Source organism: Anas platyrhynchos, chromosome 10 (assembly GCF_047663525.1).
Source record: "Anas platyrhynchos isolate ZD024472 breed Pekin duck chromosome 10, IASCAAS_PekinDuck_T2T, whole genome shotgun sequence".
NCBI lineage: Eukaryota > Metazoa > Chordata > Aves > Anseriformes > Anatidae > Anas > Anas platyrhynchos.
Window position 1 is genome coordinate 14,813,278 of NC_092596.1, and position 26,780 is coordinate 14,840,057.

The 26,780-nt window shown below is 39.0% G+C and overlaps 1 protein-coding gene across 17 annotated transcripts in view; it reads left to right on the top strand.

Moving 5' to 3' along the window:
- HTR2C (5-hydroxytryptamine receptor 2C) overlaps positions 1 to 26,780 on the top strand; it is a 333,447-nt gene that overhangs the window by 27,910 nt on the left and 278,757 nt on the right. For 6 of the 17 annotated variants that reach the window (XM_013096699.5, XM_021270279.4, XM_013096703.5 and 3 more), the window contains exon 1: positions 16,588 to 16,795. The exons of the other annotated variants lie outside the window; for them this stretch is intronic. The gene's annotated coding sequence lies outside the window, so the exon portion shown is untranslated. Of the gene's footprint in view, positions 1 to 16,587; positions 16,796 to 26,780 lie in introns of those variants that run through there. 17 annotated transcript variants of the gene reach the window in all.

The window sequence follows — 26,780 nt, forward strand, 5'->3', positions numbered from 1 at the left end:
CTGACCTGCCTTTTTATGGTGTTTCTCACTGGAAACACACATGTAGGATTGTTCATGATGCTATTTTAATTCTTGGTTTGTCTTTTAGGATAAGCTGAGTGTTCTATTATAGGGTGCAGAACTAGATAATATGTTCAGTGTTGTGGATATAATAAAAAAAGGATCCTGTAAAGCTTTTGCTGTCTAATTATATTCTGTCTTAGCCCACAATGTGTCCATACATCTCTTCCTTATCCTGAAAGGCACCCTAAACACTAGGAAGTGCCAAGACAAATTAAAGCACCCCATCTAAGTAAACAACCACATGGCAGAGTCCATATGTTCTAAAATTAGGCTCATCTATGTTTATAACAAGATATTACTTTTGCATCTAGAAAGGGAAATCAAGCCAGCTCCCTTGTGGAAAGAATCCCATTGCATTTTGAATGCATATTAATTCCTGTGACATTTTTCAATTTAGTCTTTTGAAGTCATCCCTGGAAGAGGATTGCTCTAGAATAATAGCACTATGGACTTTAAATGTATACCACTTTTGGTCACACTGATGGACATTTTAAAATGTCTCTTAATAAGTCAATGCATTGCCCCAAAATGAACTCTGGGTTTTGTATGAGAAACAGAGATCCAAGTCTTGGATGGACCTGTTATGGAGTGTGCTTTGTGACATGAGTGATTTCCCATATGTTCCTGCCTGCTGCCCTTTAATCTTGCTGTGCTATATCATTGCATCCCCAGATGGGATTTCATGCATTTACAGGGGGCAAAAGTGGTGACCAAGGCATCTGAGGCAGAGGCTGACTCTTCTTGTGTCTGTGGGGTGTTGTCACAGGGCAAACAAAATGATGTCATGGTGTTCTAAGGATTATGCTGAAAATTGAGGGTTAGGGCTTAGTTACATCTGAAGTGTGGGCATTTCCCAGAGGATGAATCTGTGCCAACCATTACTGACTGCTTGTAGGTTTAAGAACTCAAATTCCTGTGCTAGCCCTGTCCTGATAATAACAGAAGAAGGCAAAGTTGATGATGCGCAGGTGGGAATGGATGTACTTTAGTCTGGACTCCAGAAGACCAAAAGTGAACAGTGCTGAGAATTTGAATATTCCTCCTGGGATGCTAGTACTGAAGATTGTGAATTGAGTGCATGTGGACTGATAGTAGTGGCTAGACTGTAGTACTCTTAAAATACTCAAAGCAATGAGAGGTATGAATTGAGCTGATTATTTTGACCAATTTGGGGGTTAGGAAGGCTGCTATTTTTGGATTTAGTTTGCTGATTTTCATTTCTCCAGGAAAGCAGTTTTCTGTCTGTAGGACAGAACATTTAATCCATTGAAGGGCAAGTCAAGTTTGTTCAGAACATCCAATGCCACTGAACAAGATGAGCATTCTGGGGTTTGTAGGTATCCACACAATTATACTTTGAAAATCTAAACATGTATCTGAGTATAAGCCTTAGCAAAATGTATGGAAAAATCTCTTGTGACTAAATTCATTTTTAGACTGAAGTCATTTGTTGTGGCTTAAACGAGCAGTGGTTACTCTTCATAAGCAGGCTTCTGGGTGCCCTGATGCCCCTTGTCCTGTCTCACATTATATTAAACTTCTGGGAAGCAAAAGTCTGAAAAGCTTCAATTTTTCAGAACACATATACCCTTGAAGTGAAATACTACATATATCTACTTGACAGTCTCAGTGAAAAGTGTTCTCATCCTGAACCATGACTTTGTTGTCATGATTCTGGCCAAGGTCACAGAGTAATTACTACCATGCCAAGGTTGTCTTTGTGATAGCTTTTGCTCTTGGTAGCAAGTATGACATTCTGAGCAGCTGCAGCTGCTGGGCAGAAACCTAAGTAGCAGTGCAGAGTGGGAAAATGGGATTCAGAGATGTGGTTAGCTAAAATCTCCACTTGGAAATGAGAAAGAAGAACTATTGCAATTGTCTTCTGATAGCATTTATAAAGTCAAACTGAAAGCTCTGCTGCTTGTTCTGAGCTGCTTGATTATTTGCTTAAAACTTGTTTACTTACTTATTTTCTGAAAATGTTGACCTATCACTAAGAAAGCGCTACTTCCTGCATTTCCTGCTCTTCCCTGTGCATAGCAGTAGTCTCAGTGTATTTGTTATACTAGGATTTGTTATAAAAACCTTTAATATCCCAATGATAACTTTTCTTTAGACTGGAGAATTTGGGCTTGCAGATGCAATGAAAGATATGTAAAGTGTGCAGGTCCTAGGTGGCAAGTTTTGTTTGGATGATTTAAAATTTCTTACCAGTTAATGACTCAGGTGCATGCTTAAGCTTTTCCATTAAAAATAAAATAAATAAATAAAAAAAAAAACCAACACACCACTGTAAGAGTGAAGAGTGATGTTTTAATTCTCCCTTCCTCCCCTCCCCCCCTTTTTTTCCTGTACTCTGTATTAATTCAGAGCAAGTGAATAGTAACCCACTGGTGGGTTACTCTGTGTTCCTTTTGTAACTTGTACCTTCCCAAGTCTTTGGAAAGGAGTTGAGAGCCCTGTAATTGGCTGGAGGCACACAGAATGCTGTTGGGTGTAAGGCCTGGCAAATGTCTGCTATGCTCTCTCAAATAGGTGATGGTGTCCTACCAAATGCTATCCCAAGGCGACTGTCTTGGGAACAGTCTTTCACAGCTTCCTGCAAGAGTATAAATTTTCAAGATAATGACTCACAAAGAGGGCCACAGGTTCAAACTTCAAGTATATCTTCTAAAAATAGATTGTTTCTGCAAAGTCCTTCTTAATGTTTTGTTAATGCGTCATGTATAAACTGACGTGCCTTCACTGAGTCAGCAGTGCAGGTACTTTGCAGTGTACACCTTGCACCCAGTCACTTAGATCACACTGAAGGAAAACACAAAAGGATCGCTTGAAATACATGTAAGGTGGAGCTGTTATTCAAAAAGCAATTCATACTACAAGCAAATACCTCTCAAGATGTTCTGTCTCAAATCAATAGCATAAAACAAAACAAGTAATACTCATTAGGAAGTTCTAACCTTTTAATCTCATCTTATTTTAAGCATGCATTTCAGCTTCTTCTTACATGTCTAAAATGAGAGATTGTTTACTCGTATTTGACATACTGTACTTCTCATTTTAAGTTTGCCTTGTAGTACAATGCAATGAATGCAATGAATGACTCAGCTTATACCTGTGAAAAGCTTTTTAATGTCTTTGTGTCTACTTAATTTATATGGCAGAATACTTGTGTCGTCATACAAATTATGCTAAGTGGAAAAGTACAGTGGTTGAAGCAATGTGACTAAAATATGGTCTGTGTAATGAGCACTTTGCAGAAAGTCAAAGAAGTGTTGTTTGAATATTTATGTGATCAGATCAAGATGATATTTTGCCTTGTTACTGAGGGCAGCCATCAGTGCATTTGACTTCATTACTTACAAGGTGATTTCCAGGAGCCCAAAAGACGTGATCAAAACTGAAATGTAGCTACTTTTTGTCCGCTTCTTTCTTCTTGTGTATTTGTTTCTTAGCTAAAAGGAAGGCAAAATGCATGTATTGCCAGTGCCAACAGTTGGACCTACCACTGAAAGCCAGCCAGGCAGAACCAAGTTGGAGCTTGAGTAGTAGCTGAGTGAGGTACAGAGAAGTGCTTCTGGCTTCACCAGAGCACTGGCGAGTGAGAGCTGCTCTGACCCTTCTGTTTCTACCCCAATTTCACCTGCTGCAGCAAAGTGAATGTGCAGTTACTGTGTGAGTAATAGCCCCAGAGGACTGATTTCTCTTGTCTGCTAATCTCATAAAATGTGCCAGGCAATCACTTTAATCTCAGATTTCTTTCGTGTCTTCTCGTGACTTAATTGGTCTAGCCTGCCAATGGGATATTCAGCCACACTGGCAGCTTGTGTGACATGCATGATTATCCACCAAGAACTAGGTGGAAATTGCCAAATCATTTAATAGATTTCACTGATTAGCCACCTGCTTAGCATAGCTTTTATCACAATAGAAATTACTGTGATGCTGGTGGTAGTATAAAAACTTCTGTAAGATAGTAGGGACCACTGCCAGGACTGCTTAGATTTGATCTGCTGAATGGTAGATACAGCAGTGAACTAAAAAATATTTGTTTGATGAAAAGCACGTCTGTTTTTTTTTTTTGCCATGTAATGTTTGCCACTTGTTTACCTTCAACTGAAGATGTCAGCAAAATTTGAAGTGGAGAGAAAGAAATGTTTGAATTCAGCCTCAGTTCTAAACCCAGCAAGGGTGCTTCTGGGTTTGAATGAGTAAACCTTCCTAACTGGCAAGTATTTTTGTAGATATGGAGGAAAAAAAATGGTTGTCAAACATGGTTTTAGAGTGTGCAATGCCAAAGCCTCATTTTACCCTAGTTTATCTACATCCCAAGACAATCTTTGAGAATGATCATCCTGAAGTGTTGGTGTACAGTATGTTTACAAAAATATAAAATTATTTCTGTAGTGGGTAAAGAGTCAAATAGATTCTCTTCTATATTATGTACAAGTAAGTTGAGCAAAATCCTCAGCTGTAGGAGTTGATATACCAAATGATGCTGTTTTTGAAAATGTTGCCGTGATTTGGAAAGCAGATCAGTGATACCTATTACACATTTATATTGGTGAATGCAGGTGAGAAGAAGATTTTCTGGAACTTACAGGCTGTAGTGGACACAAGGAATATCACAGATGATTGCACCACATCATGCACCTATTGAGCAAAGTGTGGGACAGAAGTGTTTGCTTATTTCTTCTCTAGTGGGACCCCACTGATAGGGTATACTGGTATTTGCTTCGTTTGGAGTGGAGTTATTTTGTTGATATGTATTTTTTTTGTTTTGTTTTTGTTTCTGTGTTCACTTCTGAAGCTATTCCTAGAGCCTTTTTGTAGGCTTGTCAGAGTGTTTAGTGACTTCAGATATTTACATATTATCTCCCTGCACTTTGGTGAGCTGCCGGGTGTACTGTTTGTTCCTAATCGTTCTTGTTTGCATTCAGGATCCAATTCTGTTATCTCTGAAATCAAAGCAAAAAATTGCATGTACTTTCAAGGAAACAGAACGTGTTTCTGCTTTGTTTGTTTATAAGCAATACACAACATATAAACTGAATGCATAAGAAGTATTTTCACATAGGCAAATAAGATTCAAATATAGATCATACTGCAAATAGGACAGCTTTGTTATGAGATGAGATACAGGTAATCTCTTTTGGCTTCCTCTGAAAACTGAAAATGATTGTTCCTTACTTGAAAGGTATCAGCTGAAGAGCAACCAGAACAAAAGAATTGTTATTTCTGTCTAAAATAGAGAATTGTTGTCAGGCTTTTTTGATCATCATGAAAATCTGTTTTGTAAAATGGCACAGCTGTCTAGATGATACACTAAGAGCTCCTGCTTTTTTTTTTTTTTTTTTTTTTTGAGAAAATTATTTCCTCTTTTCCTTTATCAGATTTTTTTTTTTTTTTTTTCCCAGACAATAAGTATATTTATTTATTTATTTATTTGCTTTTTACCTGTATTGCAGGTAATGGTTTAATTCTGACCTTGCTTAATCTGTTTTTATACCAGATTGAGTAGAGGTGGCCTTAGGTTACCCCTGAGACCAGAAACTCATTGCCTGTCTGGGTAAGGATGAGTGTTTAAGACCTGTGATTGAGCCTATTGAGAAACCTGAATTCTGAACCAGCCATGAAAGCCAGCTGCAAAATTCATTTACTCTAGTCTGTCAGAAGGCTTGTCAAAGGCCTTGAACTTGTTTGAATTGTATCAGAAAGTCAAAAACCATTCTGGCTGAGAATTGTGATGTATTTGCTCTGTAACAGAAGTGTTGCTGATGAACCTTTTTTTCCTAACTTGAAAACAAAGCAGAAACGTAGCCAATCTATAACTGTATTTTGTTTCCCAATCAAAACTTATTTCTGGTGTTTTAAGTGAGCATCTTGTAGATGGGAATTTGGCTTAGTGAGTTGAATTTGAGCTCCTTGGGGGAATCTGTTGCTCTACATATAAATGGTAGAAACATTTTCAGAGGCTGTTTATGCCAGCACTGAAACTTTACTAGTTTATGCAGTCCTGGAAACAGGAGGAAACTACTGAGACACAGCCACGTTCTCTGGTGTGATTTTTCACCAAAAAAAAAAAAAAAAAAGCAAGAGCTTCTGTTATCTGTGATATGTGAAGTAGTTTCAATGTGGGAGAATTATGACAACTGTCTGCAAAACCTCCCTTAAACTTTATCCAATTTCAAGAAAGGGAGCCTTGCCACCTGTTCACACTTTGGGCATTTTGGTTGAAAAGAAAATATTCCGTTACTGTCTGTAAGAGCCTGAAATACTTTCTGAAAACTTGCTCATCATCTCTGTGCAGAGAACGAAGGACTCATTGCTACAGACTACTCAGATGTGACTAAGCGTGGGTTCTTAAGGTCTTGGTAAGATGTCTTCAGACTCCTGGTTTGCTGTTTGAGTCCCTATGTTGCACACAAGACTACATTTTCCTTCCTTTTTTCCTTTGAGTGTTTGCTTCCCAGGTTTAGTCCTTGTGCCTTTTTCTCTAGGGACAACATTTTACAGTTCACGTACTCCTGCTCTGAACCAAGGGCTTTGATAGCCTGTGTTACAGGCAGGGATTCAGCCAAATCTCAACTTCCCTGCTTATCTTTAAAAAAAGATTTTAACCAGTAGAGAATGTCTGATCCTCTCAAAAGCCCTAAAACCAAGATATTGTGGATTTTCATTACCCGTTGAGAATTATGGGCAGCAATATGATCTCCTTGTATCTGAAATGTTGCCTGACGATCACTTGCAGACTCAGGTTCTCAGACTCTCATGCTGTATTTTTATGCCAGATGCATCTTCCCTCAAATCACTGTGAACTTTTGCTTGATAATAAAAAAGTCCTATAAAATTTGACAACAAATCTTCTGTGTTCATGATTCTGAGCCTTAATCAAGTTCAGAAAGATAAGCTAGTTTTTTTCGAAATTGTTCTGGTGTTGGTCCATAAAAATAATCTTGTTTTTTAATGGGTGCCTTATCTTGTACCTAATATTTTCCTGTTTATTTTCTCCCTGTGGACCTCTGTTGCTGCATGCCAATGTCATAACAAGCATCCCATCATTGAGCATATTAGTTTCAGAATATTTGAAGTTGGAAAATAGATGTAGCTGTTGACTTCCATGTTGCCCTGGGATGTGGTCCTTCTGTGGGAAGGTTGGAGGTGTCTGTGCCTATGTGATGCTTTCTGGGATGCAGCAAGCCTTACATGTATGTTGTTCAGGTTAGCATACACATTTTTATCTGGTTCACCCTCCAGTAGATTTGCAAATTTTTTTTTCAGCTGTAAATTTAATTTCTTTCCCATCATTGTAACTTTTATATAGAGGATGACAGCTTTTAACTGGGCTTGAAAAGCAAAAGAAAATGCACCTTTTTACTGTGCTACCAGCTAATATTACCCTGATGTCACAAATGTTCATGCCTCTCAATAAAATTTTGATTGATATCTTTGGATCTCCAATTTAGCAACTTCACATTAGGTTATTAGTCTTCATGTTTTGACAGGACTGTGAATATTTTTTACAGTTCTCATCTGTGCTGAGATCTCTAGAGTCCTACGTAATATCCATAGAAATCAATAAAAATACTTTTGTTAATGCATCCTGTTGGACTTGCATCCCTACATTTAAGCATACGCAGAATTTTAGGCCTTATGATTGTTAGTTTAGGATCTTATCATACAGAAGTTGTCACATGAGAGTAAAAACAAAGTCCCCCTATATCTGCTCTCTGTCTCTACCAGCAGTCAGGACCCGCTTTTTGAAGGAAGAATGTGAAACACGTTGGTGGAACAATACAGGAATAGCTTGCCCCAGAGGATTTTTCTTCCTTCTTACATGAGTGAGAATCTTGAAGAAGGAGAACTTGCACTCGTCAAAGTTTTAAATGTTCTTATTACTAAAAATAATTTTGTCTCATTTAACTGAGGATAGTTTTTCCTCCACTCTTCCCTTGCTGCTAATTAAATCCTCTTCATCTGTCAATAACAGAATGTGAGTTTTTCTTAGTATCCTACATAAACTGGCTAAATTCTATTTATCTTATACAGTGTCCTGAATTGTGCAGCATCATTTGCATTTATACCTAACTTGTTTTGTTACGCATACTTTCCTTAATTACTTTTTGGCCTATGTGTTTTTTCATTAAACACATTTAATTTTTATATATCTTAGCTTATATTTACAGAGCTTAGCAAATCACAACATATTTCGTGCAATCTGTTTCTGCTTCTGCTCAAGCATAGTTACCGATCTGATGAGAGACCAGCACTTCTAAAGAGGGTGATAAAGCCAAGCTCTTAAATCTATATATAAACAGCTGAATATAGGCTGGCTTGTTTCTAAAATACTTGTGATCTCCTGTTGGTTTAGTGGTAGTCCTAGATGGAGGGAGATGGAAGGACTTCTTGTCTTGTTGTAGGTTATGGAGGTTCATTTAGAGCACCAGAATTAAAATGCCTGTCCTTGGCTGCTTGAGAAGCCGACATTGTGTGCTCTCACAAGCAGGTGTGAGAGCAAACTTGCAACTCAGTCTGTATGCCAGTGCAATAGCTCTTGCTCATGAATGTCAATTGATGAATTAGTGTCCTGCACAGAAAAAGAAATATAAAATTATGTGCTGTAACGTTCTTCCAATAACAGGTATCTGGGAGTAGTCTGAATCCCCCATGTGCTTAATGGCTCAGTTCACTGACAAACCAAATGAATCCAGACTTGTATATGATTCACATTGTCCACTTTTTAAATGGAGGATGCTGATGGGAACCAATTGGTGGCCCTGAGAAGAAGCAACAATGCACGAGACAACTAAATAAAAGTCACAGCTGTGGTCACCGTGGTGTTTTTCAACAGGAGGCTCTCCCCACTTGCCATCTCCCTGAGTGCTGCTGCTCTTTGCGTAGGCCATCTTGTATCAGATGCTCTAGCAGAGGGAATATGCTGCTCATCCCTGACCCTCCCTTCTTGCTGTCTGTAGGGCCCCTCCTATCACTGCATTTACTGCCTGTGCTGCCATGGAGCAAGCAGTGATCTAGAAATGAGGCAGGTTTTGCCCATACTGCAGGCTGTCATACACCATGGATATATCCACTCCTGCTCTGCTTCCAATATTTATTTTATTTATTTATTTGTTTTTAATGATAGCATACAAAAAAAAAGGTGCTTGGGGAAGAGTGTAAGAATAAGGCAATAGTAACTTCGCTGTCCTCAGTGATTTGTGGTGACGTAAATAAGTCTGCTAATTAATGGGCGCCCTTTTGTTTCTATTCTGTTGATGGTTAAGTTGGTCTGTGCTGCACACAAGGTAGAGGAGCCTGGTTTAACAGGAAACCTCATCACTGGGGTTGATTACACATACATTGATATAGTGGTACTAGTATTTCTTAGAGACTATTAAAGGAAGATCCTGTCTGATAAAACAAGGTGAGACTGTTTGCTTGTTTTACAGAAAATTGATTTCTACTTCAAAGAAGCCTTGGATCACATATTTTTTTCAGCTTGTTCAGGGGAAACACATCATTACTTTCTTTAATTGTGTTGTCGTAGTCCACACAATTTAAAAAACTGGACTTTTTGAAAGGAGGAAAAAGTTGATTAGAAATGCCTGAAAGTACTGCTACAACACAGAGAACGATGCTCTGATTGTGTTTTGTGTCTGTTCACATTCAGAAATCAGTGGATCTACCATCTACCTGACTTTTTCTTCTTAATCAGAACTAAAGATTTTTCTGTTCAATTAAAATAATGTCTTGGAGCTACATAGCTTCAAAAAGGTCATGCTGTAGAGTTGTACGCAGAACAGCCCAGGGTTGGTTTTCTACTCATTAATACTGCGGAGGAGCATTTTTTAAGACAAGACAGAAGATGTTTTTTGCAGTCTCAAGTCACTGATAGCATGTCTTGTAGAGCCAGGCTGTGGCATGGCGCATGTTAAAGCCTGGTTGTCGCTGCCTGCACATGAAGCAGAGTGGGTTATGGTGTGCCCAAACAGTGTCCCATGGCAGAAAGATGCTCCATAGCTCCTTCTTTTCCGGTTCCAAATTCATTAACATGCAGTTCTTGGGGGTTTCTACACAAGATGTGTGTTGTATTTTCATTTTCCTTTTATTTCCTTTTTTTTTTTTTTTTTTTTTTTCTCTATGAAAACTTTTCCTAATTATTTCCTGGAACAGGGGTTTCTCCTTCAGTCCAAGCTTTTTCCAGAATTCATGTGCATCTCTGGGTCACCCAGCATGCATTCCTGGGTTTTCTTTCACTTTACTCAAATGTCAGCTGTTAACCTTCTTCAGCAAGGTTCTGCTTCTCTTTTGCTGATTTTTTAGTCCGTGAGCATCGCAGCATATTCTCAAGAGACTTCTGGATTAATCTGGGTTTTGGGCTTCTCTTTCTTTCTTCTCAGCTTACACTTTGGCAGTTAATTAACTGCAATTCAGTCTTGTGTCCCCATGCAAATGGTCTGGCTGCCCTCTGGTATTAGTTTCCCAGTGCAGGTTTTGGGAGCAGCGATCCCATCTCACTTGCCTTTCCATGCCCACGTCTCCTGTGGGGGCTGATGGATAACTTGTACCTGCCAGAGATGGTATCAACCATGGGCTGTGAGGATGGCCGAGGACTTTATTGCCTCAGAGTGTTGTGCACAGGGCTGGAAAGAAGCCCCAGCATCTGGGCTGCTCAGTCTCTCCTGTCTGTTCTTAATTAACCTGTGCTAGAGCTGCCAGGCAGCCTGCAGCACCTCTCCAGGATAAAACCTGTCTCAAAGACAAATAACATGCTTACTTGGTAATGCTTGAATAGGTAAGCTGTTGATGTACCCTCCTGTCCCCCCCCTTTTTTTTTCCTCATTTTGTCTAATTTCTTTTACAGAAGCACCATCTAACTGCAAGTGATGGGGATTTTTGTCAGGAGCTATTCTTTCACCAGCTGTCTGTAGCATTTTAATTTAGAGCTCAGCCCCATTTGGTACTAGCTCTGAAAGCCCTTCTAGGAAACACTTATCGTTTATTTGCTTTGAGTATATCAAATTTATGATCTCTACTATTTTGTGCAAGTCTATGGGCAAATAGGGATCAAAGATACAGCCTGTTGCCTTGTCATAAGTAGACTCTATTTAACGAGTATTTTGACTTTCGTTTTTTTTTTTTCCCCCCACAGGAATGTGAAGTATGACTTTTGCTTTCGAACTTCATTAGTCAAAGCTTTTCATTATTAGACTAATTCACTTTGAATTTTGTAAGAGAGCAAAAGGATGTACAATAATTTATTCAGTTATCAGGTTTAAATCTCCTAGGGAATTAAAGAGCAAAGTCCTCAGCAGAAAGGTGAATCTGTTTATTTTTGCATGATGATAGTAATAACAGTCAATCTCTTTTCCATGCTTGAGCTGTTTTGATTAGCAGCTTTCAGATGTGGATTATCTGCACTTGACAATAATGGCTTCTGTCTTTTGCCAAGTTTTTGCACAGGTTCATTGGGCACTACTTCTCTAATCCAAAGCAAATGGAAATTTTCAAATGCAAAATAATATGTCAGAGATCAAATCCCTGAGAAAAAAATGTAATTTTAGGAAAGAGGAAATGCCTGTTATGACAAAAAAAAAAAAAAAAAAAGCCCAGTAAAATGACATGTTCTGAATAAAATTGTCAATATGTGAAATAACAATGTGCACTCAAGTTTAGTAACAGCAACTAGTTTATATTCTGTGCTTGATCACAAACATGTTTTATAATATTTTCCTTGTTTCACTGCAGTGAGAGTATATTTGACTAGACTGCACATGTTGTTTATCACATTTATTTACCATTTCTGGCAGCCAAAGATACCAATGACATTAAACTGGCATGGGTAAATCAACAAGAAATATATCACCTTCCAAACATATTTACACTTTATCTAGCATAAAATGAAATCCTCTGAAGTTCAGAGTAATTCACTTTATTTGCCCCAGAGCTTTAATGCAATTTCTGGTAAATCTCCAGGTGTGAAATTATGGGCTACTGGGTTTACTTAATTTTGTGATTTGTTATGCAGATAACATAAAACTGTATTTCTAGGTTTGCAGCTGTCCTGTGGACTGTGTGGCATGCAGGTTCTGTTTGAACAGAGAAAGTGCATGAAGTATTCAAAATGATTGAAAATATTAGTAAATATTAGTGTATTGTTGCATTTATGATTCCAGGATATTCCAGTCAATAAAAAAAATAATAAAGAAGTAGGCATACATTAATAAAAATAGTCAATTTTACATACTGATTATATATATTTATATATTGATTGTTGAGGGTTGAAAAGTCAAAGTGATTAGGAAGGAACATTGACAGATTACTTGTTTCTTTGCTTTGCAAGTTTTTTTTGTAACTTTTCTTAAACAGATATAGAGAAAAGTTCAGTGAATACAACATATATAATATATATATATTTTAAATAGGATATATATTTTTTTAAGTAGGAAAAAAGGCGTTATGTAAAGATATGTGAATCTAGCAGTCTCAGAACATTGTGTATACTGTGAAGGTGACACCAGCTTGAGGCACTTCAATTTGACATTGCATATGATAAATTTACTGAGAAAGTGTTTTGGTCGTTTTCTTGGATTCTGTGATTAAGGCAATTAAATTTACATTAAAAGTATTTTTTTTCTTTTCTTTTTTCCCTCTATCTTGGGGCCTAAAAACCATTTACTTGTCCGACTTACAGGGGAAAAAACCACAAAACATTCCACTGAGGAAGCTGAATCATTGTAGGTTATGGGTTATGGTCTCCTAAGTGGTCAGGGAAGCTGGAATCAATCTGCTGGCAGAAGTCGGTAGCTTGCTTTGTGTGTTAATTTCTCTCTTCCAGACAGTTGTTCCTTGCCTGTGATTCTTCCAGGGCAATGCAGTGCCTTTGGCAAAACACCTAGCATAGGCCTAGGCTTAGAAGTGTCATCTGTCCTTCAGTAAAAACTGCTATAAAATAGGAATAGATTGATTTCTCCCCCACCTTTTTTTTTTTTTTTTTTTTTTTAATATAAATTTTATCATTAGACAGGTAACAGAAATGTTAGAAATCAGAAGTGTCTGAGAAGGAGGGAGCAGGAGTAGACCAGCAGGATGGGGCCAGGATGTTCTTTGGGGAGGGAAAGAAAAAGGAGGAGTAGAATGGGTGCTTCTTGGAGAGGCATCGCTGGAACAAAGACTCACTTACTGGCTTCCTTTTATAGGAAATTTCCTAAACTTCCCTTTCAAGGGGTGAATGAAGTGGGCTTGTACAGTTCACAGTCAGAAAACTGAGTCTCTTCCAGCTTCTCCTCTGCAGTGGAAGGTGGAGTATATTTCCACAGGGAGGTGATTTGATACCTGATGTGTGATTATTCAGGTTTTTGAGGTGCATGTCTGGACAGAATTTGAAAAAAGATGAGTGTTCTGGCCACCTCCAAGGAAGAGTGGAAACGAGGCAAAGGAGCATTGTGGCTTGGCGGGGCTTTGAGATGTGGCATCATCTCTTTTATATGTTGTGTCTGTGATCTGTGTGTGCACACAGAGCTCTGGTCTTTGTCTCCTCTTCTCACTTCTCTCCTTGTGCAGGGGGATATTGGAGCCAGAGAATTGCCTGCTCTGCCTCCTGTGAGCCCCTTCACCCAAAAGCACAGAGGACAGGGGCATGACTTCAACTTTGTGAAGAAAATCTCACCCCCATTCTAGCTGTGGCCCATAGTGCTACAGAACAGGACATGGCCTTTTGAACTTGTTGGTTTCATTGAATTGTAATTTTCTTATGGAAACTGGAAAATTTCTGACACTTGTCCCTGCTGCAAGCTTGGTTTGCTAACATTGTGCAAACAAGTAGGAAATGTACTCTTTGCTGCAAGTGACTTAATCTTGAATTTAACACAGTATACAGTGACATGAGTTCATCTCTTAACGTGCTCTGCAGTGCTAAGAAGTACTTCAGATGCCTGAAGCTAGCACTGGAGGAAGTTCTGCTGACAAAAACACATTGCTATTTTAATTTTCAATCTAATACTCCCTCTGTGACAGAAGGTTGCTTTTCAAAGCTGTGAATCCTCCTGGGCTGGAGGATATAAAAATAATATTTTTACTGGTCTGAGGTCTCCAAAACATGCCAATAAATCAATCAGGAATAATAATTGGATTTTTGTTCTAATATATTTAATCAATGAAGTGGAAAAATTCACTACGTTTCTGTTTATAATAAATCATCCTCTCAAAAGCCTGACCTTTGCAATGAGAAGATATTTTATATGAGAACTTTCTGAGTAGGTACAGTCCAAGTGTTCTCAATCAATTGCAGTAATTTTCTAATTTAATAGACCATCTGTGTCAACGTCACATTTATAACCATCATCTGAAGATGTTTCTTCCTCTTGTAAGCAGAAAAGGAAGTTAACTTCATAATATTTACACGATTTAACCTTTTACTTTTTGTTTTAGTAACCCTGGACTTTTTATGGGGGAAAAATTAGGGAACTTTATTTTTGACTTCTGAGTAAGGAGTACAGGACTAGAGTTAATAGTGTTCAAAATTTTTGTGCCAAATAATACAATCTGTCTTGAGGTTTTTATTTATATAGCAGTTTCTTAGTTTTAATAAGTTGGATAAGGCTTCCTAGAGCATGACTGGCAGAGTAGCTCCATCTGCAATGTCTTGAATTATCGCAGCCCAGGGGGCCTGTGTATCCTCAACAGCTCGCTAACAAGCACCTAATGATGCTGGATTGCCAACTTTTCTGGTTTTGTTTTCCTGATTATAGGTTTGCAGCATAGTAATCATAGCTTCTCATTGAAATTCTAGGATTTCTGAATAGCAGCAGGAAAAAATTCTAGCACTGCCTAGTACAGATCACTGGTGGCTTCCTAATGCCAATATTACATGGTTTTATAGCTGTACTGTATTTGTCTTTAGAAAGAAAAGCTTATTACCTACCTTTAATGAATGCTTGCATTGCTTTTTCCAAATTCAATTAAAAAAGAAACAGAAAAAGGAATGTGTTTAACAGTTCATCTTAATGTTTTCTGCTGTTGCTTATTGCAAAAGCTATGGTTTATCGTAAATGTCTGGAATGTTGAGTTGTATTCTGTGATTTTGATGATGGAGTCCAACAAAGCATGCCACTACATGCCCCATGGACATTCCTTATACCACAAAGCTAATACCAAAACATGGAATTATGCCCCAGCTGAAATACTGTGGCTGTCACCAAGCACACTGGCTTGGGTCAGCAGGGCAAAGCATCTTCCAGCTTGGAGCAGGCCCCAAAATATTTTCAGTCTATGGTTGCTCTCAAGAAATCTCTTTGTTTTTTTTTTTTTGTGGTGAGAGTATATGACTGAACATAAAAACACGTAAAGATGTTCAACGTTCAACATATAGGCAGGTGATGTATAAGCCATCTCTACTACATGGTGGAGAAAAAACATTATTTGGAAGACTCTAAATATGTGTAGAAGAAGGTCATGGCCATTCACTGACTGAAAAGTAGAAACTTCAACCAATTTTTTTTCTTCTGTTCACTAGGCAGCCAAATGCCACAGTCAGTCCAAGGTGTCTTGGCAATGCAGATGGACAAATCATAGAATCATTAAGGTTGGAAAAGACATCGAAGGTCATCTGGTCCAACGGTCCCTCTACCACCAATAAAACTAAATAAAGGGTAAATACTAAATAATAAATATAGAATACAGACACATATGACAAATAAAGAATAAAAACTAAATACTGAACAAACATTCACATAGCTGGAAGATTTGAAATTGCCAGTAGCACTTAACATCCTGTAAGGAGGAGAGACAGTGTGACATACGTGGGGTGTGATCAGTCCTTGCAGACAGGATCTGGCCTGGACAGAGAGGAATTGCCTTTCTTTAAGGCTGAGAGCCTGCTGCCTCAGTAATTGGGTCCTAAAAGACTTCAGTTAATATGAGGTGCCAGATTGCTAAAATCTGGGGAACTGAGAGTCCTAGTTAATTTATATCTCCTCTTTGTTAATTTTATCAGTCTAATTCTGAGCACTGTGGGATCGAAGTCCGTAATTTTGATAGAAGTAGAGGGGAAAAAAAAAAAAAGCAGTAAGATCAACATTCAACACCCCTATTCACAGTATTTAATAGCAGATGATAGATGCTGTATGCATGTGTGAGAGCTGGTGTCAAGGACGCATGAGTTTAAACTGCAGAATGACAAGGCTTCATTCAAGCACGTGTGGCTGGTTCCGTTTTTTCCTTTGCACAGAAGCAGTTGGCAGCAAACAACAGCAAGGACTGGCGAGTGTCTCCTCTCAAATTAGCACAGAAAGAGAGCAGCTTCCCGCACCCACCTCTCAAGTTTGCATGGAGAATTTAAATAGTTCAGAAGTGTTGTTGGGAAAGCCTATAAAGGAAGACATTGCCATTTCTGGCGTGAAAAACTGCTTTCAGAAACAGCTTTCTATCATAAAAGGTGTTAAAGGTCAGCACTGAGTGGATACTGGTTAGGGTGGGGACTGCATTGATGAATGTCTGTGAAGGACCCTAAACAAGCTGCAGCTGGAGAGGAGGGAGATTGCTGGTGGCTCAAGAAGGGTTCGTGCAACCTGCTCTCTCTGCAGCCTTCAGAATAGCTGAAAGGGCCCTGGCTTTGGTATATTGTGGGTCAGCCTCTGTGAAGCTGGAGATGTGTGACTCAGGCTTGTAGTTGTGTGCGGTGCGAATAGGCACTGTGGAAAGCACATTTTGATGTCCCTCTTTTGCTGAGGAGATGGTGAGTTTCTTGTGGGCTGGGGGGATAAGACTGTGTGTGACTGAGTGAGTGGGGCTGGTTGAGCTAACTTGGTGGTTTATGGGCAGCTCTAGGCACTAGTAGAGATCTAGCATGATCAGTATCTTGGTGTATAGCTTAAAATAAAAAAAGAAAAGAAAAACACCTGCTATGTTAATATTCATTGAAAAAGGGGTTGCATTAACTAAGTAGGATTATGATAAGCACTTAGTGAGCTGTTGTATTTCTCATTTATCTGATTCTAATAAGTTAACCAATTAATTTGAAAGAGTCAGAAGGCAGGAGAGAGCCCACATGTGTCTTTGCAGTGCTCACTTCTGCAAGATGAAATGTGATGGTGGTAATTAAAGCATCTATTTTGCTTTGCTGGAAGGTCATGTTCTGGGAGAGGCTATCAAATTGTTTGTGTTATTGAATAAGGTAGGCTGAAACCCTTGTGCTCTGCAGCTCTGTTGAGGAATGAAACTTTTGTGGTGGAGTCTGAGATCTCTAACTCCTGCTTCTTTTCATGCCTTAAAATGAAGTTGGTAACGAAGTGTGGAATACCTCTTTACTGTGCCTTAACACGTAAGGTGCGTTATCCTCTTTATTGGAGAGCTACGTAGCTGTGAGCTCAACCTCCTGAGCATGCGCAGACATGGAGTAAATGACTCCTTGTTTGTGGAGGAGTGTACCACAGACGCTCCTTGTTCAGGGAGCATCTATTGGACCTGCTGTAGCTATGGATAATAGTCTGGATAATCGAAGCAAAGGCTGAAATCTCCTGGGCTGGGGAGAAGTAGAAATGAGAATGGTAAGGGTACCACAGTAAGAGCTGAAGTGGCTGAGAAGCTTGTGATGAGCCAAGAGATCTACTTTAAAGCTTTTTAGAGGAAGGATGTATTTTTTAGATTTCAACTCAGACTTCACAAACTGCTTCTGTACGAGAAAAGTGTGAGTTAACAGAAATCCCAGCCTTATTTTCTAAGTTGGCTTTGTCTGCTTGTAAAGCCGTAATACGTGTTTCTGTGAGATAGTTCCATTTCTGGGAGATGGGAGGTAGGCAAAAGTCTGGATTAAAGACTGCATTTCTCCTTTAGGAAGCCATGGGTGTCTGCAGCATCTTCCCTTATTTGCAGCAACCAGCTCTGGGATGAGCTACTGCTGTTAGTCCAGTCTTTGCCTGCTTGTTCATCACATCAGACATTTCTGTCTGAAATAAGTGAGATGTTTCTGTAAATGACAGCTTTATGGTCAGCAACAGCACAGACTGGTCTACAGGTTTACTGGCTTAGCAGTAGAACTGGGCTATGAAAACTTTGAAAGCTGAACTTTGTGCTTATTTGGTATGTTTTCACTTTCAAGCAACTCAAATATATGAAATTAGGTACTACCTCTTACTACCTCTATTGTTTTTTCTTGCCATTTATTTATTTATTTATTTTTAGTATCTTGTGATCCTTGTCTTGTGGTAGGCATCTACTGTCCTCTATGCTCTTTGGTAGCATCTTGCCTCTATAAAATTTTGAATGAAAATGCTAGGAAAATAGGTATCTTTTGAAAACTATAGTTTTATTTAAGGCAGGCAAACTTATTCATATGTCCTAGGTGTGTGTTATTGGGTAGCTGTAAAATCAACAACTCAGTATAAATCTGTCTGGAGTTCTGCATGTGGCCCTTTTTCCCAATGTAGTACTTGGTAATAAAGTTAAATTTTAAAATTCAATCAAAAGAATTGCAGCTTATGCTGTTTATTTTTTAACTTTGTCTACTTTACAAACCCTGTTCTACGGTACACAGAAGATGCTTGTTTTTTCTTTTTATATTTTATAGTATTTTTCTGGAGTTTCAAAGGCCTGCAAAAAGCAGAAATCATTGCTACTCCTAAGCTTTGCTCAGCTCTTGGACAAAGAGGTGCACCAGGGCATTACGTCTGAATACAGAAGTTCTAGGAAAAAAAGAAGATGGAAGGCTTTTTTTGGGTGGTGGTAGGCAGTATGTGTTTGTGGGCATCTTTATTTAAAAAACACCTTAACTGGAAGGCAGCAACTATTTATTGTCCTTTCAGTGCACTCCCACTTGGTATAGATCATAAAATTCCAGTGCTCACATGCAGCTCTTGCCAAGCCTTTAACCTTGCCAGGTTGTTATAACAACTGCAACTTGCTAGCACATTGGAGCTGCAGAACTTTCTTTAAAATTATAAAGACAATAGCTCTTTAGCTACAGCAAACCAGCAGAAGTATGTATTTTAATGAACTTAATTTCAGTGACATGGTAAGTTGAAGTCCAATTAACTCAAATGCTGCATTTGAGTTCAAAAGAAGGATGCTTTCCACGGTGCTGTTAGGGACAGGTCAGCTGTCTGCGGGCTTTCTGTTTTGGGCATCAGGGATCCCAGAATGCCTTCAGGGTTGTAGGGTCCTGCCTTAGGGCCACAGAGGCACCCTAAAAGGTCTGGGTGGGACATAGTGCTGTGTGACCAAACAGTAGTAGGGTGTCTCTGTCTGGATTTGGAATCAGGAAACAGAGCCCATTTGTTTGGTTACTACAGATTACATTCCACAACATTAATAGCTGACCTTGGAATTATAATGAATTGTGGGAATGCCAGCAGCACCCAAAAAGAAGCAAGCCGAATGCAAGAACATGTGAGGAAAGGAACAGAAAACACCTTTATGGCATTAGTGTACCTTCATCATGAATAGTGTGTTGTATTGGTCCCATCATTGCAAAAAGGTCATAATAAAGTATCTGTCAATAGAAGGTATCCTATAAAATAAGAGACTAGACAGCACATGTCATAAACGTTATACTTTTGGGAAATGAGAAGAGGCATAATGGTGTCTCCTTAGAAATCTCAAAAAAATTCCTGTTAAAAATCTATTTCCTTATTCTGAGTCTGCAACCCATCATTTCAACTCCACTCTGCTGTATAAGTAAGTCTTATCCAAGACACTACCTAAAAGGAACTGGCAGGATATGGTACTGTTAAATTCGGTGACCCATTATGTAATTAGTTAAGACTTCTTTTGCATTAAAGTTATTATATTTTATCAAATATAAAACTCTTAAATATAATGAATGTATTGCTAGAAAAAAAAAAGTTGCTTATTAGATATTCCACTTGTTGCATTGAATTCAAACTTTAATATTAAATAATATGGAACTAATGCTTGTACCTGGTGCTTTTATTATGCAAATTGCTCACTTTACCTTCGTCTATGCAAAAATGATCTATGTATCTTTAACAAATATGTATCAAAACTCTATCACTCATTTTATTGTTAGATGTGTGGTTTACCATCAATATGAGCACTCATTTGTGTTAAAGGTCCTCTCCTGCTATGAAAGAGGATATGCAAATACATGCAAGATATGCAAATAGAGAGGTTCTGAAAAATGTTGGAAGAGCTGTGATAGCACTGTAGTAGGCTACAGCATCTCATCCAGCTGTCACTGCAGGGAGCCAGCCCATCTTCATTCCTGAGATCTTGTTGGCAGCCACCTCATGGACTGTGGTATTGGAACCTGGCAATAACCTGAATCTACACACACGCTTCTAGCTGTAATAATGCTGAAAAAAAGCTGGGAACTCCTACATGAACCTGGCAATTATTTTCTAAACTCCGTACTGAACTCCAAAGAATTGGCCATCGTGAAAACTCTGGGGGAGTGTCACAGAACCTAAAAGCCTCTGATCTGTAGAGTGTGAAGATGTGTTAAGCCCTGTTCTGCTCCATGTATGCTGCAGTGAAGATAGGAATGCTGTTTCTTCTATGAAAATAAAGCTATGGAATGGGTGAAATGAGAAACTGGTTGCTAGCCACTGCTGAATGCTGCTTCCTACCTCTGCAGAGCGTGTAGAACTTGTTGCTTTAGTGGTTGTTGCAGGGAGGCTGCCATCCCACTTCTCTGGGGGTAGCTTTTTTTTTTTCTCTGAAGCTCTGTCCTCTTACTTTTGCCTTTAATGTAGTTCTTTTAGACCTAGATTGCCATGTATTTCAGGGTAAATCCAGCTGCAAAGCCTTCCTGGTAATGTGTTGTTGGGAAAACCTATTTTCAACATTGTACCTATACATCTAACAGCAAATACTGTGAAACAGTGAGTTGCAATCTGTGATTTTTTTTTTTTTTTGGCAATGGTAATATGAAAGGAACAAATAGCAATAAATGGATGAAGCAGTAATAACCCTGGTTACCTCCAAAAGGAGAATCTATTTTTTTTATCTGCAGTTTTCCTCTTTTCATGTCTCGCAGTAAATGGTCACTGCTGTAATCATATCCCTTGCTGTATATCAGTTAAGAAACCTGAACCAGCAGGAAGAGTGATTGGAGCTCTGGAATGACCTGACTGCAGAATGCAATTGCACTCTCACTTCTCCCTTCTGCAGTTAAAGTTACTGCACTTGTGCTGTTACATCCTGAGTTACTATATAGACTTTAGTCTTCTGAAATGTGAAAACCTCCCTTCTTTGGCATGACTCAGACACTTGTAGTACTCAGGAGTAGTTAGAAGTGGTTGAGTGGAACTTATTTCAGCCATTTAAAGAAGTGTGTATTCTCTGAAACCCATCAGAGTAATGCTTTCAATGATTCTTCAATATTTTTTAAAATATACAACCACTAGAAGATGGGATAAATCAGCCTCTGGAGACTTGGTGTTCCCTTTTAGAAAGTGCATTATTGAACTGGATTATACTGAATCGTAAGGCAGATCTACAGCATACCCAAGAGTTTTCTATTGTGTAAACTGTTGATTAAAAAAATACAGATACTCCCTTTTGGAAGGGTGTCCTTCTGCTACACCCAGGCTGCAAACTAGAAAGGAGTCAAAATTTGTTCTGCTTCACAGGTCATGTATCTCTAACAATACTTTTTTCCTTTGATTTTAAGGAATTACTGGAGGTATAATGAAGGGGGATTTCTCCTTGTATAATTCAGTCTAATGGGTGCTCCTGCTACTTATAAAACTACTTAGTAATGCTGATACAATTTAATGGGCTATACTTACATTTCCTGTTTGAGGATGACATGAAATGTCCCATAAAAGATGGGCTGAAACAGTTATAAACTGAGTTGATCAGAATCTTCAAATGCTGTCTGTAACCCATTGTGAGCAACGGAAACCTGTACAGGCTGACAGCAAAGAGTGCAGAGGGCTATAAAAAAGTCTTTCTGATGCAGCTGTGATGTATTTATATGAGTCTACAGAAGATAGGTCTTCAGCTACAGAAGCTGGTTCAGGAAAAACTTTTTTTTGTTTTTTTTTTTTTAAAAGAGGGAAGGGAACTTTTTTCCCCCCTATTCAGTTCATACAATTATTGACAAAAGATGCTGGAAGTGGAAGTCTTTGACAACATAGAAAGAAATAATGGAAATAGATTCTGTAAGTCTATATTTTGGTAGTGAAACTTTGTTGCAGCAAGATGCTGCTTTCCAACTCATTTGGTAGATTTTTGTCTTGAACTGGCATATGAAACACAGTCTGTTCTGGTTGAAACACATAAGCTGTCTTTTAAAAGATGCTGAAGTGAAGGACAAACAGAACCCGTTCCTCCACAAGTGCTTCTGATAGTTTAGGGCTTTGCTGTACTTCTCCTTTGTGCTTGAAAAAGTTTTCCTGGAGACTCCTTGGACTCTGCAAAGCTCAAAATCCAGTTTTGGGTCTCCTTTGTTATAAGGCTGCATGCATGTCCTCCTGGCAGAGGCAAATGCTACTTTGACATCCCACTGAATGTAATCTCTCTTAGCAAGAGTAAGAAGGAACAGGAAATTCCTGTTGCTACCACAAATTTGTCATCTTGTGTGTGACATCTTGTGTGTGGGAACAGCTGTCTGCTGATTGGCATACCCTCTTGGGAGCCCTGCCTCTGTAGGGATCCTGGCTGGGATTGTTTTTCTATTTTTCTATTCTTTTCTTTTGCTTCATCAAACTATTTCTTTTACATTCTTCCAAGCTGAAGAGGGCAGTTACTGTATCTGTGAAAGGAACCTGGAAGTATCTCTTGGATTGAACCAGACTTGCACAGGACGAGGAGAAATGACTGTAAAAATGAGCTACAGTATGACACAAAAAACCCTAAGATGTTTGTGGTGACAGTAGAGGACTGCTTTACATAAACATTTACTTCCTTACAAATGCAAACAAATGTGTCCTGCCTGAGCAAGATTATTTGTTAGGTTCTTCAGTTGACATTGTAGAAAAATCTGGGCTGAGAAGTGCTGGAAGCAATTTCAAGTAGAAGACAACAGTGCCTGAGATCATTATATCTGAAGGACAAATGAGGAATACTTCCTGTTGTTTGGAAGGACTGATCATGATGATGGGCAGGAGCTGCAAGAGGACCAGCCTTTGTGATTTCTTGTACATTGTGACTGATGTGTGTTGGTCCTGCTGCAGCTGTTGGGTGAACCAGAGCAGAGCTTACCCCACCTGTGATTTGAGGATGCCATCCCCTGTGAGCTGTGGTGGGCTCAGGGTGGCGTGTTTGTGTGCTGGAGTGAAAGCTGTTGCTGTATTAACTCACTCTGTACCTCAGTGTGGGAGGACGCACTCCAGCACGGGGGTGGTTGCTGTGCCAGGGATGCTGGCCTGCGAGAGGAAGGGGGCATCTGCTCTCTGTGGTGCAGCGTTGAGACAAGGTGCTAGAAGGGGAGCACAGCAGAGCCGTGGTTCAGCTGCTGTCTGCAGGCAGCACTGTTGCCTGGTAACCTTTCTGGGAACACTTTCTGCACCTGGATTGTGGAAGTTACTCAAAATTTTCATGCCAGAGCTGTAGCTGTGATGCACTTTCTGACTAGATGATTCCCCTCGCCATGCCCTCATACTTACCTCCTCTTTAAGAACTATAAATCCTCAGCCCTTTTAGTGATCGTTGCTCAAAATTGCTGTCAGCTAAAAAGCGTAGTAGTGACTTCTTCAGAAGATTAAAAACCTTTTCTTATTAAATAATAGCCCTCAGCTCTCAGACTAGTTTAATTAAAGATTTTATTCTAAGCCTCGTTATGCTAAAAGCTCTTTCTCAGCTGCTATTTAGCTTGGAACTGAAGAGCTAGACTTTTCTGTTCTGGTTTTCACAAGGGAAAATTCCAACCTCTTTCTCCAGAAACTTGATAGAGTTCCTGAGCGAAGCCACCTAGGTTGGGATTTAAAAGGTTGGGCAGTGGCATTGCCACAAGAAGTGGCAGCACTGGCATTTCTTGTCAGGACCCTAGCAAATGGATTTCAGCTGTTTATATCTGATGGAATGGGGATATGTGCTTGCTTGGTGGCTTCCTTTGGAGCACTTTCTGTTGTGCAGAGATTTCAGAAAATCCAGAGAACTTTTCAAATCAACAGGTTAGAAAGCATAGACCTGGAGATTCTCAATTAAATACTTTTTTTTTTTTTTTTTTTTTTTTTTTTTTTAAATCTTTTATCTTTACATTTCTCAAAATCTGAAGGTCCCTTGCATAAAAGTTCTTTTGGTTCCATGATCTTCCCATGAAACCCAGGACTTGGTCTGGCTTGTCCAGTAGTTATAGATCACTGATGACACCACTGTGGTCCTGACTCATACAAACTAGAGTCAGAGGTCTGGAGAGAGCAGAACTGGGTGACAAAGGATGTGCTTATTCCTAGGAGAGGCAAACTGCTTGACTTCAATTGGAAAAACACTTACAACTTATAATAGAACGATATTCGCAGTTTTGTTCCTGGAAGAGATGAGGAATCTTTAAGTCCATATACTCCAGTTTGGAAATCTTTTGAAATGTTGGCATTGTTCTCAGAACAGAGATGAGTTTTGCCTAGAATCTAATGATATTTGTTTGTATGCTTCATTTCTGTTTGGAATAACTTTGATCTCTGTGTGTGCATTCATATGTATATATTACTATTATATAAAATATTGCCTTAAATGATAATTTTCCAATACTTCTTTCTAGGCAATACTTTGCCTAAGCTGTCTTTGTGCTTGTCATAGGACATCAGCTTTGTAAAAACTTGTGAGACAGTAAAACATGTCCTTGTACTGCTTGTGCTTTGCATAGGTAGGCTGGTTATACGGTTTGTTGGGGAATCATTTGGAGCAAAAGAATAGTTCAATTTGATATACAATTATTGAGAAACATTAAGGGGAGGGGGAACACAAGATAGCCTCAACCTTGAAAATTTTTCTTTTTTCAGTATTGGTTTTTTAAAAAAATCTAATAAAAAAAAAAAAGAGACTCAGTTTCTTCTATTAACACACTTCCTTGGTAACTGTTTCTAAGCTGTATTGTTAATGATTTAAAAAAAAAATCAGAAACCCTTCTACCACTTGAAATTACTTGACAAGTTTTTTCTTCCTCCTGTTTCAAAGCTTGCACAGACAGGCTGAATCAGTCTGGTTAATATATATTTTTCAGCAACTCTAGCAGCTAAAGTGTCATTCTGGAGTCGGTGGCCTAAATGTGCAGGGACTTCTGAGCAGGATTAAACCTATCGCAAGGACCAGCCCCCAAGTGCAGCAGGCTGTGCATGTTAGTTAACTCAAGCTCTTGAGGTCATCTGCTCCCCTGTGCCAGTGTTAGGAGCTTGTGTACAGCAGCAAGAGAACAGGTACTTGCATAAATTCCCCAGCAGTTTGGTGTCGTGTGTGCCATGAATTTCTAAGAGCTTCTTGCTTGCTTAAGCTTCACTTGTTTCCTGATGGAAATCTGCAGCCGTGTGGCTGTTTGCAAAGAATTCATTGGCTGCATGCTGCTGGTGACAATAATCCTTAAGAGAGAGGAAATGGTCCCATCTATTTGTTGACTTCACGGTACTGAATCTAGACGGACGAAAATTGGCTTGCAGCGTTTCTGTTTCAGTTTAATTGAAGAGGTCACTAAAACAGGCTCTGGTTCTGGTGACTTCGGGTTTAAGTACATCTCTCTTCCTATTTTACAAGTGTATGGAAACATTTTGAGTTTAGTGCCCAAATTTATCTTTCTTGACACAGACGTGCACACGAGTGAGTTTTTTGATATTCTGAAGGGTAAGGTGAGGGTGTGTAGAACAAAAAGAAAACTATTTGACTGAGTAAATGAATTTGCATCAAAGTTGTCATGTCTCTGCTCTTAAAACAAATCTCGTTTTAAGATCTATGCTGCTTTCAGAAAAAAATCCTGTACTACCTTTTTCATCTAGCAATGCATGTTTGCAGTCAACTCATAATTATTCCCAAATTAGAGAGACTTATAAAAAGACTAAAGGGCTTTTGAAAAATGGGGTGAGAATATGTCTCTGTCTAAACCCAGGTATTACTTTTTTTTTTTTTATTTATGGTGCAGATTTGTAATATAACTGCATAGTAGCAGAGACCTCTAACAGTACCATAGCACTGCAGAAATTGTGACACCCACAATTGGCTGTAACTTTAATTTCTGAGCAAGGATTTCTAATGGGCAGTGTGGCTCTGCGTGAATCACTGTGCTCTAAGTCTCACACGTTGGAAAGTGCAAAGTTCCCCTACAAAATCTTTTTTTTTTTTTTTTTAAGAGAAATTCAGTTTAAAAACATGTAAAGTCTGAGCTATAAATAAAAAGCTTCAGCAGCAGCATTTGATTAAAGGTGAACAAGGCAGGCAAGCCCCTGTCCCTAAGTGTTCATGGTCTCCTGAGAGCTTTGTCTGGGTGGTGTGACTTTCCTCACAGATGGAGGGGAAGTTGCTGGTGTCAGAGCTGTGCCCATGGCCTCAGCCTAAAGGGGTACAGGAACAGGACTCGAGATAAGTGTTGCCAGATGCAGAGGGGTCCAACTCTGCTCTGCAAAAACCTCATTGCTAATCCAAAATGCAGTTCCCAGACGTCCACAACAAAAATGCACATATATAAAACCTGTGGCATGAGACAGTACCCAATCTGCAGCCCAAATGTCATGCTATATTGTCAGACTGATATGGCGAAGTGAATTATTTAAAGTAAGATATTCTAGTATTGCTTATCAAGTCAAATGTGGAATTTCTTAATTTATTGACTGCCC